Genomic DNA, 12,276 nt, shown 5'->3' with positions numbered 1-12,276 from the left:
TGAAAAGGTAATTCACTATGAAAAATGGTTTGAAAAATTGAATCTTGGATGCCTGTATTCTGGGGAGTTTCATTTGCTATATTACAGTTCTGTCTGCTGTTAGGCCACAGAATGCCAAAGTATTTATTCTTACAAATCTTCCTATATGTGTAACTTGAGCCTACTAAAATAGTCCTTCACCCACTTCATTAATTACATCGACAGAAAAGATTCTTTTACATTTTTGTAGTGAATGACTCTTGGTCCAAATTTTTGAATGAACGTTGTGCATTTTAAAATCATTACGTAGCCTGTGTCTACTTATATCACACCACGCCATCACATAGAAAACTTTCTAAAATAAAAGGCTAATTTATTTTTGCAGTTGATTTCAAAACCCCATCTAGAGTAAAATGTTTTTACCTCTTTCCGAGCAATATTCCTCTTTTAAAATTTTCACTTGTGGCATTTCCATCATTTTAACGTCAAACTTTTCAAGAGATTAAGAAACAAACCTGAAAAAGCAGTTTGCTAAACTGATTTTTGTTTTCACAGGTTCACCACTAATATTTAGATACCACCAATGAGTTACCAGTCTTTGAAATAGTCTCTCTGAAATCAATAAGTGATAAATTACATGTGGAAATACCACCATAAATATTTTTATGTTTTTCAGTAAAAAAATATGCATTTATACAGAGAAGCCAAAATAATATTTTATGTCAGTAGAAGCAACTCTCATTATGTGAGAAAGTTCTTCCTATCATAGTCTTCAAGAAAGTTTTAAAACTTTATCATTTTGATTCCTTTATCGACTGCGACAAACAGCTTTTAAAGTATAACATCTGGGTATAACATTTCTTTACGTTTGCTCGGCAAAAAAGTGTATTTGGATTCTTGCCAGTGTATTCATTCTAACTGTAATTCTTACTTTTACCAAAAAAAAAAAAAAAAAAAGCCTTTGAAAATGCCAAGATTCAGAATACTATCTAACAAGAAGCAAATAGGTAACATGTTATACAAATCATTTCAAGTATAAATTTATGCTTCAAATTTCCTGTTTATACTCTGAATTGTCAGTAGACAACTGAAAGTCTTTTAATGGTATAAAGGCCTATAAAATTAAAATTACTTAAAAATGTTTTCTTTACGGTAGAATGGAAAATAACATTAATGCTCTTTTTCATTGCATATTGAATTTAATTTCTGTTCTAAAATAACAGTATTTAATTTGTGGGGGGAAAAATACCCGAATTTAGAGAGAATATTTATATTTTACATGTGCATTCTAAAGTATGATGCCCTTTTTATTTTACGTAAAACAAGTTATTGAAGTTCATAGTACTTTTAAACCGGGTGTGTGCTTAAAATATTAATACTACGCATGTATTATTTACTGATTTCTGTGGTGTCATCTACGGTTAGCACAATTCAGATTTCAAAATAAATTTTGAACTTTTCTTCAACAGGAAAATGCTTTACTCACTCTCCCAGCTATTTTAAGACTATCTGTTGTAGAATGTATTGTTAATCGTAGAAGTTTGCTATATTACACATGGACATGTTATATGCAAATGTATTCAGTTGGGGTATGTATATATGTTGTTATGTTATGTACATAAACATCTACCCATGTGCATATGTATATTTACATCATGTATAAATATGTGTATATTACCAAAGGGTACTATACTGAAGGAGGAGGAGGAGCTTCTAAGGATTGCCAAACAATATTTTAGTTAACTGTTAACTGAGTGCTGTTTTCTATGGAAGTAATTAGGTTTTCCTTTTTTTTTTTTTCACAGTCCCAAAGGTGGGTGTTTATAGACATGGTTTAGTTATTTACTGTTTTCCAAAAGGCTAGTTGTATAATCGTATGTCAACATAAGCTTTAAGTAAATTAGTGATACCCTCCCCTGCACCTTCCTCTCCTCTTAGGAAAGCCTATGGGCAAGCAGCTTGATAAATAATTCAAAGAAAAGCGAAATTCTGATCTTCCAAAAACAAAAACTCATCGCGTTGAACATTAACATCTCACCATTAGCATTCTTTATTAAAATTTAGCTGCCTATAAATTATCCTATGAAAAGGAGTAACTGAAATTATATCAAGATACTAGCTGGTTCAGTCTCTTGGGTGAACGTGTGTAAATTTCACTTACAGCCTTTCTCCAGGACAGGAGGTCTTATAAAGAATTGTGGCTAATAGTAAAAACATCTAATATTAATAAATCCAAGAAATAAAAAAAAATATGTACCTCTGGTAGCTCCAAATTACTGAAAAGCCTCAGATGCAAAGATGAGGACAAAAAGAGGACAACTGAAAGTATTTATAAAGTTTCTTTTTAGGGTCCTCTGACTCTCACGTCACTAAAAATACAGTTTGGCATTTGGGTTCATATTCTCAGTAATGGCGTGAATATTTAGCCTTTTTCTGAATTCTCTCTGCCCTGCCTTCCCTTTTAGAGTTGAACAATCTGGATGGGACCGGTTAATGTTTTAGGAAGAAGGTTCTACATCTGGCCCAAGTTTTCTTCTGCTAGTCTGCTTTTCTCTTCTCAAATGAGAGATAAGTGACAGCCAGCCCTGTTTTGTATGAAATTATGGAAATCACAGACTGGAGGAAAGGGGAGTCATTATTTCAGAACTGAAAAGGTGTGGGTGTCTTCACTTCCCCCCAAAATTGCCCATCAGTGGAAAGGAGCCAGTAAACTGGAAAGGGGCTGAGGACAGTGGCACACAACAGGAGCACAGCTATTCAGCTAAACAGACAGCCAGAAAGTGATTTTCAATGGATTGCTACCTCCTACCTAAGCGTCCAAAAATAAAAACAACCTCCAAGCAATTTTTAAGGCCAAGACAGAGAGGAAGCAGATACACAAGCCGCTGAACCGTGGGTTCCCGGTGGGTGAAATCCAGTTTAAAGAGCAGGCTGGATGAAGGAAATGCTCCCGGTGGCATTACTCAGCGAACATTGTCCCTTTCAGCCTTACCCTCGCTCACGTGAGTCAGGGTGTCCATGAATATCCCCAGACCACAAGAGGGATCTCTTTGGGAATCAGACGGGGACGAAGGCAAAAGTAGGAGACGCACGTGTAGAGAAGTGGGGGGATGGGGGGGTGGGGATGGATGAGCTCCAGGCTTGCAGATTTAGATCTCAAGGCTGAAAAGGTTACGCTTGCACCGGAGCATCCCGTACCGCCTCCTGCCCTGCCCTGCGCGCGCACCGCAACTCACACGCACACCCTCACACACGCACACCCTCGCACACGCACACCGATCCCAGCCGCTCCGCTCGCCACACTGCAGAGGAGGCAGCCCCTCCGAGGCGCGCTCGCCGGAGGTGAGGCGGCACAGCCCCCGCGAGCTCACCGCCCGACTCTCGGGGATCCAGAGCCCGCAGGGCCGGGAACGAGGCGCGCGGCCGCGGGCGAGAGCGGGGGCTGCCCGGCGCGGACCGGAGAAGGGGGCGGGAGCAGGACGGGAAGGGGGTGACGCCGGCTCCCTCCCTCCCCGCGCCTCCCTGCGTGCCCTCGCTACCTCCTCCCGCCCCGCCCCGCAGCGCCGCTCCTCCGCGGCGGGGAGCCGGCGTTCGAAGGAGGCGTTGGCGCCGCGTGTGGGTGTGCGCGCGCGGGTGGGCGTGGCCGTGGGTAGCGCGGGGGAACCCACGCGGCCCCGGCGCCCCCGCCAGCGGCGCGCTGGCTCCTCCCGGCGCTAGCCTGCAGGGGGCGCCGCGCGTTGGTGCCCGGGGGGTGGGGGTGGGGGGTGGGGGGGCGCGGGGGGGCCCAGCCGCCAGCCTCCCGACGCGGAGGAGGGAGCCGGCGGACCCCGACTTGTAGCGGGTTTCCCCCGCGCCTCGCCGATAAGGGTCGGGCGGAGTCCTGAGGCCCGGGCACACCCGCCGCCGGACTGGGTCAGGGTTTGCACGCTGATCACCAACGAGAGGCCGCGGGGCGTCGCAGCCCGCTCTCCGGTCTCGGAGGCTGGAGGAGGCCTCGAGCTGGCAGGGGGAGTTTGCCACCTGGCCGGTTGGCTTGGTTTGACTTCATCCTCACTCTGGGGGTAGGAGGGGGAGCCTTTCTTTTCTCTCCGCGCACAGCCGCGCAAAGCGTCGCAAAGTTTCCTACCACTCGGGGGACGAAGGCGGATCGAGTTCGAGCCTCGCTTCCTGGTTGGGACGACCCGAAAGTACCAGAAGTCAGGCCGGCGAGATGAGCCCTCGGCATCCCCAGCAGTCACCCTCAAACGCTTGCCCCTTCCCCGGCCGAGGGCGGATTCGGCGAGTCCTGGGCTGGGGGAATCGGGAGACCCGGGAATCTGCTGCCGGCGCCGCGCCCGCCCCTACCCAGCTCGCGGGTCGCGCAAGCCTTCCCCCCACCTCCGGGGACTTGCCCACCCCACAGCATCGCTGGAGGCGGAGAGTGGGGGCCATGCTCCCAGAGGAACAGAGTTAGAGTTGGCCACCGAGGGGGACTTGATCCGTCCCAGGGACTCTACACATACCGCAACGGGGGCGCCCAGGGCCAAAAGTGACTTTGGAGTAGACCTGACTTTGTGAAACCTTGAACCCTGGGGTGTCCACGTCCCTTTCTCATTGCAGAAGTTCATCTGAGCTTTGGGTAGTGACTGTCCCCCCGTCCCGATCAGGACCCAGCAACCAAGCAAAGGCCAGAGGTGTGCGGATTTTTTTTTTTTTTTAAGACCCACATCTTATAAATGTGAGATTTTTATCAGGCAGTACAGATTACTTAAAGCGTACCGTTTCTCCGCGATCCAATTTTATTAGGATTTACTCTCATTTGTGCTCCACTTCTCTGGGGAAATAATGCTTTGATTAATGTAATCCTGGCCCGGGATCCGCCACATGCCCCTCGCCCCTCTCCCAAGAGAAAGGGCCTGTTTGACAAACAATAACAGAGCAGTAACTCTTACAATCTGCCCACACCTTTGGGGGTGGCTGGGGAGAGGGTGACACACGTTCAAACGCCGTCTGCTAAATGTAATGGTAAGAGAAAGGAGCGGGCTCTGCAAGGAGCGAACTTTCCAGACTTAGCCCTGAGCTCCGAGGTTCGGGGAGCTCTCAGGGAGGGACTTCAGATGGGGTGCGCGCGTGGGTGCATGTGCGCGCCTGCCCTCTGCTTGCTCCCAGTGTCTGCCTCTTTGTCCCCAGCCACAGGCCTCCGCCACAGGGATCTGCGCGCTCTCCGTGGGCAGTCCCCGGACCCAGGGCGCGTCTACAGCGCCCACCCGCGGCCCCAAAGCACCTCAAGAACAGATCTTAGGAGATAACCAGGCACCGATCCGTGGTGCCCTGCAGCTGCCAAAACCTCGGCTATAAACCTAGAACGTGGGACCAAATTAAACGGTTCTCCTCATGCATACATGCATGCGTCTATCCATCCATGCATACATGCATACAATACAAATCTTCCGACGCAGGCAAGGAGAGCAGCACCTCGCCCTTGCTTCGGGTTGAGAACGCGCGCCCCCCTTCCCGCTCTCCCTCCTCCCGCGCAGCCCTGGCCCCCCTCCGAAGGGAGAACAACAGCTCAATTACGAAAAGAAGCGAAGGAAAGAAATCCCAGGCTCGGAGGCGCCCGCTGATGCTCCTCTGGTCCCCTTCCCTTACGCCCTGTCCCCACCCCCACCATCCCCAACTCGGGGAGGGCGGGGACGCGGCAGTGCGAAGGGGTCCTGCCCTGCTCCGCCAGAACAAAGCCCACCGCGGGAGCCCGCGGCCGCGCACGGAGCCGGTGACAAAGGCGGGCGGGCGGCGCCGAGCTCCAAGTCTGCTCTCCTACCGCGGAGCGGGAAGGAGGCCTGGAAGGTGGGGGGGATTTGCACCCTGTTTTTTCTGGGCTGCACCCTCTGGCTCCTGTGTACCCCGTGACCTGTTAGGGTGACTCAGCAGCGTTCACCTCTTCGCTGTCCGGCACCCCTCTCTCCCTCTCTCTCGTCCTCTTCTGTCCCCAATCTCCCAGCTTTTTTCTCCACCTTACTCCTTTTACCTTTTCTCCTTCTCCCTTTGCCTTTTTTTTTTTTCTTTTTTAGTCTCTTTCCATTTTTCTTTGCCTTAGAAAAGCAGTGCTAATTTGACTTCCGAAGGCCGCTGTGCGCGCTCAGACCACAGTTTGAAAGACCTTACAGGGCAGTGCTTAGGGAGAATGGGAGTAATGGGATCGTCTTGCTTTTATTACGCAAACCGTGATCTAAATAAAATAAAATCCAGTCTAAGGAAGCGGAGCTTGGCCTTGGGACCCCCACAAGTTGCCACCTATTAGGGAGAAGTGGCTTCTGACAGCCACAAATTGGGGGGGGGGGGGGGGCTGGGGGTTGGTGAGACCTCGCTGCGGTGGAATGGTTGGAGACCTTGAGCGTTGATGTCCCCCAGGGCAAACGTTGTTTCTAGGGGAAGCTCCAGTCTGACTTTATAACCCTGGCAAGGAATCGCCCGCCAGACCCCTGCAATGAAATCGCAGTGTTTTCAAACTTAAGGTACTTCCAACAGTCAGCTTTTTTTCCAAGTGAAGTTTTACTTGTTTGTTTTTGAGGTGTGAATTAAAAATAAAAGGAACCCCCTCGGCCATTTGGGCAATACATGCTGTGACTTATGGGGATTTTTGCACCCTGATAGAACCCTAAATTAAGATTTGAGGGCTGTCAAGCATCACTGTAAGTCTGGAATCCTCCCCCTTGGGCTTTATTGAGTAAGCAGGCTCCCTACAGAAAATTGGAGAGGAGGGAAGCCTTCGAAGCAACAGAGGACACACAACTTCTAACTTGAGACTAACAAACCCCAGTTACATGAAGCTACAATGAGCAAGGTCACTTAGATCTACTATCAAAGTCTCTTTGCCAGATATTTTAGCGCTGAAATTCTGTTGCTGCAAACCATGTAGCAGTTGAAGTATCAAATATCAATAAACATTGGTAATCTATTTTAAAGGTGAACAAAATAGCCACACTTTCTTGAAGACCCCCCTGTGGCTGACGGGTCCAGGGTGGGCCTACGGAGGAAGCCAGACGTCAAGTGGGAATTTCCACATTCACAGAAGAGACACCACGTAAGCACCGTTTGGGGGAAATATCCAAAAAGAGCAGCCTTCAGCCTGATAAGCTGAAATCTGCACCCAGCCCCTCAGACAATAGCAAAGTTCAAATGCCAAAAAAAACAAAAAAAAAACAAAAAAAAAACTAATAATAAAAAACAGAGACACCAAAGTGAAAGGATTGTTTCCTAATGTGCCACAATGACTCTTCCCCATCACAAAACTACCCAGTTCCAAGCCAGAAAGGAGACATTTATAATGTATAGGGGACATTTTGGATGGAGAGTGTCCCCAAAGGAGAAAGGAGCTCACTTCTGTTTGAACCACGAGCTCGAAAAATCCAACCACCCCTCTGGCAAAGCTGAGTTAATATTTCTGGGTTTTGTTTTTAAAAACACAGACACAAATACATACGCACGCCTGTGCGCGCACGCGCACGCACCCTCTCACACGCACACCCAAGTTGACCTTGGAATATTTTTCTAGCTAGGACACATCCACATGTTTTGGTTAATAAATCATCATCATCACTCTGGTCAATCAGCTGGGTTCTGTGTTACCTAGCCCTGTGAATTTAAATTCAAAGAAGACCATTGTGTTGGGGGGTGCAGTGGGGAGGTGAGGGGGGCAGGCAAGAATAGTCCATCACATTGTGTCAGCCACGGCTTCCCTAGCGATTGGTAGCTTTCATTACCGGACTTGTCAGGTGCATACACACAGCTAGAGTGGGCAAACTGTTGGAAATGGGTGGTTTTAAAAGCATGCACTCCATAACCAACTTAATCGTGCCTTTTTCATTTACGTTCGACAATCTGAAATGGCCTGTAGTTTAAAGCGCTCCTATGAGCATCAGAAGTAAAGCCTCTTACGATTTAGGGTGAGAAATCATAGTGTCTGAATTTATAATTGCTCCTCCAAACCCATCTTTAAAAAGTAAATGCTTGCTCCTTTCCTACAGATCAGATAAATCAGTTATCACAGTGATACAAAGAACAAGGCTTGGGGGGGGGGGGTACCCACAGGCTTCAAAAAACTTAGCAAGACCAAGAAACAACTCATCCACTGCCAAGACAACAAATACTGATTTCCACCCAAAAGCTGCTGTTGAAGAGCCCTTTCCTTTGTATATGGCACACAGTATGGGTTGTGAGTGTGCTTAACATTTTAATTTATAAATGTTAATGGCAAATGTGCTTCTACGCCACTAAGGTATCAGAGCACCTCATCATTCTCAAATGGAAGCAAATGAGTAAATACCCATTTTGTGTTTGATGCGTCTGACCCAGGTAATGTTCTTCATTCTCTCTTTTGGCAAAAGCAATTTCACCATCCCCAACGATTAAAAGTCTGTAGCTTTGCCCAGCACTTTGGATCTTAATTCGTACCCAGCTTGACCGGTTCCCACCTCCAAATCATTATAGACTCCTAACACAATTTCTCTAATATGTCAGTTCTCAAATTGACTTGTTGCTTTACCCAGAATTATTATTTTCTTTTTCTTTTACTTTAGGTAACCTAAGACTATAGATATTATGAAGAGCAAGCATTCTTTTTCATTCGTGTGTGTGTGTGTGTGTGTGTGTGTGTGTGTGTGTCTTTAAGTACCTTTGCAAGAAAGGAAAGTAAGTAGCAGTCAAGATAGTAACAATCACAGATCTCCTTAAAAAGTGGTACCAAAAAATTATGCACTAAATATGTACAATCTTTGCTTAACTAGTCCTTTTTCAAACTATCTGGCTAAATAGAAAAAGTTTCCTTTCTTCTTAATAATTTTTAAATGAATTTAGCAACCCCGGGCGCATAAAGTAAACTAGGGCTTGGAGTCATTTGTCCAGTTCATGTGAATCTCACCCAGAAGTCTTTTGTCTGAAAAGTCCGGAGAGCTGAAGAAAACGCAATGTTTGGACTCAGATTACACAGTTTCCTCAAATTTCCACCTTGTTTTATTAGCACAAACCTGACAGTACATTTCCTGACTCTAAATGTGAGAGCTCACGGGTGAAAATCCTGGACTTAAAATGTTGTTCAGAGTATCTGCTTCGCTTATATTACTCCCATAATCTCTCAACTCTCCTGGAATGAAATACCATTTATAAATCCAAACCTTGACTTTTTAAAGTGAGTTGCAGAGAAAAATTTCTCATGGCTGGAACCTGGTTGACTTGGAGTTGAATTAGGAAGAATGAGGTACCTTTTCTCCCCCGTCTTCCAGAGGGGCATTAGAGCTTTCATGAAATGTGTCCCCTTCCTAACAGGCGCTGTGACACATTCGCAGGTGCGTTGAACTAGTGAACCGTGGAAGCCAGCTTCTCACTTCCAGTCACTCATGGCTTCCCTAAATCTCCTTGGGAAAATTGTTAGTGACAAACCGACTAATTCCTCAGAACCGGTCAGGATTTGCCCTCCACTATTTGAGGAAGTTTCCCACACATCTTTGTCATCCTTTTGCCACAATAAAGTTCAGTCTTCTTTGGCGGTATCTAAAAATCTCTGAGGGGGAGAGCTTGTGCTCTGTTACAACTTTTCTCCAACTGTGTCAAGTAAAATGGCCCTAAAAAGTTTCAATCCCACAGTTACCTCTCACCGATGGCTACTTTGTATTTTCTTTTCCCTAACAAGGTTTTCAAGGGTAAATTCAAAATCTACTATAGGAGGTACCCAGAATTGAAGTAGCCATTAAATATCAAATGGAGTAAAAGAGACCTTGGAAGCCTTGACTAAATCTCCAAGAGCTTGAGTTTTATTTAGAAGTCAAAGCATGTATCAAGTTGAAGAATGTTCATTATTTAACAGATAATACCTTAGAAGGCATTTTTGCTCTCTTGACTGCTTCCAAAAAAAATACAACCTGAAATGTAGCTTCTTAACTTATTCTTTTACCCTTAATAATTTAAAAAAAAAAATTTTGCCTTCACATCCCACTTCTTTTTTTCCAGCCTTATATACACTTCACTGAGAGAAATGGACAAATGCTTTTTTTTTTTTTTTTTTAAACTGTATTTCCTCCCCCAGGGCCATTTCACAGAGGAGGGTGAGTGGGAGAAGAAGAGGTCATTGTCCCCACATTTAAAACCCTGTGTTATGCAATGAATTCACTACCCATTGTGAATATGCATAGAAAGGTAGGGGTGTTTGCTCCTTTGGCAAGTTTGGAGGAGCAGATTTGCTTTTGAAACAGCTACATTTTACTCAGTACCTGCTAAGACGAGTCAGTGCGCCCCCTGCTGACAAGTCAATAGTGCGACTCCTGAGCACTTCCAAAGTTTATTTTGTTCAGTAAACCGTGTCATATAAAATTAACAACAACCAATAAAATTAGCTTATATGTTTCAACTGTAAAAGTCCAAAACAAAATAAAGCTAGTTTTAGTGGCGCTAGAAATCTCTAGTTTGGCTTCTTCTCTTTGGCTGAACCAAGGTCCTTTTATCTAAAGCCCAGTGCACAAACATATAGCTTAATGTGACTAGTGTTCTTGCTTTTATTTCTTTCTCTATGGCAACCAATATGCTCTGCTCAGAAATGTTCCCCATCAAGGAAACAAATGATCTTCAGGGAGCAGCTCTATATGGCATCTGGTCCAATGGAGCACAGAGAGTTAACCCCAGTCAAAAGCGAGGCTGCCAAGCACGTAAACAAGGAGTGGAAAACTGGCGATCTTTACCCCCCTCCCCAACTGAAATCTCTGCCTCCCTCCTCACAAGCCATTTCACTGATTTGGCATCAACTGTTTCCAAAGAAATTACAGATTTTAAATTGTAAGGTGTTCTGGATGCACAAGTGCAATGAAATTCCAGCCATTTCGATTCTACCCCCTCGTCACACCAGACGCGTCTTCCTTTAAAAAGAACAAAACCAAGAAGCTTTTACAATCCTCTCCAGCCTATTTCACTAAGGTAAGGTGCCCGCACAGGCGTGGCCTTGGCCTAGCTATTTCCTCCAGCCATATTTATCTAATTAACTGCACCTAGCAAGTAACTTCCCCCTCGATTTTTACAAAACCCAGGGACAGTGGCAAGGAGAGGGGCAAGGCCGGCTGTCAAAATGGAAAACAAAGTAAAATCGAGTTTTCGATGCTAAAGCTCCAGCTTCCTTTGGGAATAAAGTGTAGGATGTCCTGGTTAGTTTTGATTGATCACCCTCTTTTCAGATGGACTTTCACTACCGAGCTGGGAGGCAGCAACTAAGACTGTTCCCCAGAATCCGCATTAACCAGGGGTGTACTGACTTCCTGCCTCTTCTTCCTCCCCTGCTTCCTTCCACCGCAGCTCTGGACCCTCCCTTTGCCAAGCCCCCCCCCTCCATCCCCCTGTTCCCAGCAGGAATCCTCCCCCCCCCAACAATCCCAGTCGTGCACACACAGGTCACCACTTCAGCTCTGGCTACAGAAAGGGGGTACCTTCCCCTCTAGTCCTGATTCTCTAGGAAAAACAAAACAAGAAATATGTATAATACTGAGTGCTTTATAATCGCATTTCTAGGGGTTTTCCCCCCTCACAATCAACAATTAAAATTAATAGGACTCTCCTCCCCCACCCCCCAAAAAGTGAAATGCCTCACTGTGGGGAGCTTTGGAATGAGTCCATCTTTTTATGTAATATTTTAGCAGGGTTGGGTTTTTTTTTACTCTCCCCGAAGACACTTTTCCTTCCTTCCTTCAAAACAGTTGCTCTGTGAACCCTCTCTTGTCCCAAGCAATGAAAATAAGCTCCCAAACCTATAAGAGCATAAATAAACTGGAAAAGAGGGGGAGAAAAAGAGAAAGCCGGTAAAGAAAATGAAAAACACTTACCCAGCAAACTTCCAGGGTTAGATTTTAAAATAAAAGAAGATGTTTTATTATTTTTTTAAAGGTGCCTGTGGGGGGAAAGGCATATTCTCAACTCCCCAGAACCGATGCATCCTTAGTCTTCCCTTTACACTGACTCCTCTAAACCCAGCTCTCCACCAGTCTATTATTTTCACCAAAATATATGAAAATGTATGCAAATGAAAATCAGCACTAACTGTTCTCCCCTTGTTATATACTTTGGATTTTTTTTCCAGACAAAACAATCACACTCGGCAAAGGGAGGGGGCGGACGGGGTGGGGCCGGGTGGGGGGAAGCTGGGGAGCGACTCGAGAACTAAGTACGCGGAAAGGGGGGGGGGGGGACGAAGGGGACAGACCTCGGAACAGAAGTGTATTTCTGTTATCGAGGAGCACAACGTTTTGGGGGGCTTCCCATACGCACACACACCCTCCTTGAAAA

The 12,276-nt window shown here is 46.0% G+C and overlaps 1 long non-coding RNA gene across 7 annotated transcripts in view; it reads right to left on the bottom strand.

Annotated features, from left to right (window-relative positions):
* LOC109254548 (uncharacterized) overlaps positions 1–11,984 on the bottom strand; it is a 106,825-nt gene extending 94,841 nt beyond the window's left edge. For 3 of the 7 annotated variants that reach the window (XR_008417808.1, XR_008417807.1, XR_008417810.1), the window contains exon 1: positions 11,817–11,984. This is a non-coding gene — a long non-coding RNA (uncharacterized LOC109254548). The remainder of the gene's footprint in view (positions 1–11,816) is intronic. The other 4 variants (XR_008417809.1, XR_008417811.1, XR_002074866.2 and 1 more) reach the window with 4 other exon arrangements.
* Positions 11,985–12,276: the final 292 nt, after the last annotated feature.

The sequence above is a fragment of the Panthera pardus genome, unplaced genomic scaffold (genome assembly GCF_024362965.1).
Source record: "Panthera pardus isolate Hobbes unplaced genomic scaffold, ASM2436296v1 HiC_scaffold_25, whole genome shotgun sequence".
In the NCBI taxonomy this organism is placed as follows: Eukaryota; Metazoa; Chordata; class Mammalia; order Carnivora; family Felidae; genus Panthera; species Panthera pardus.
Note: the sequence above shows the minus strand (reverse complement) of the source record. Positions and strands in the feature narration are given on the sequence as shown.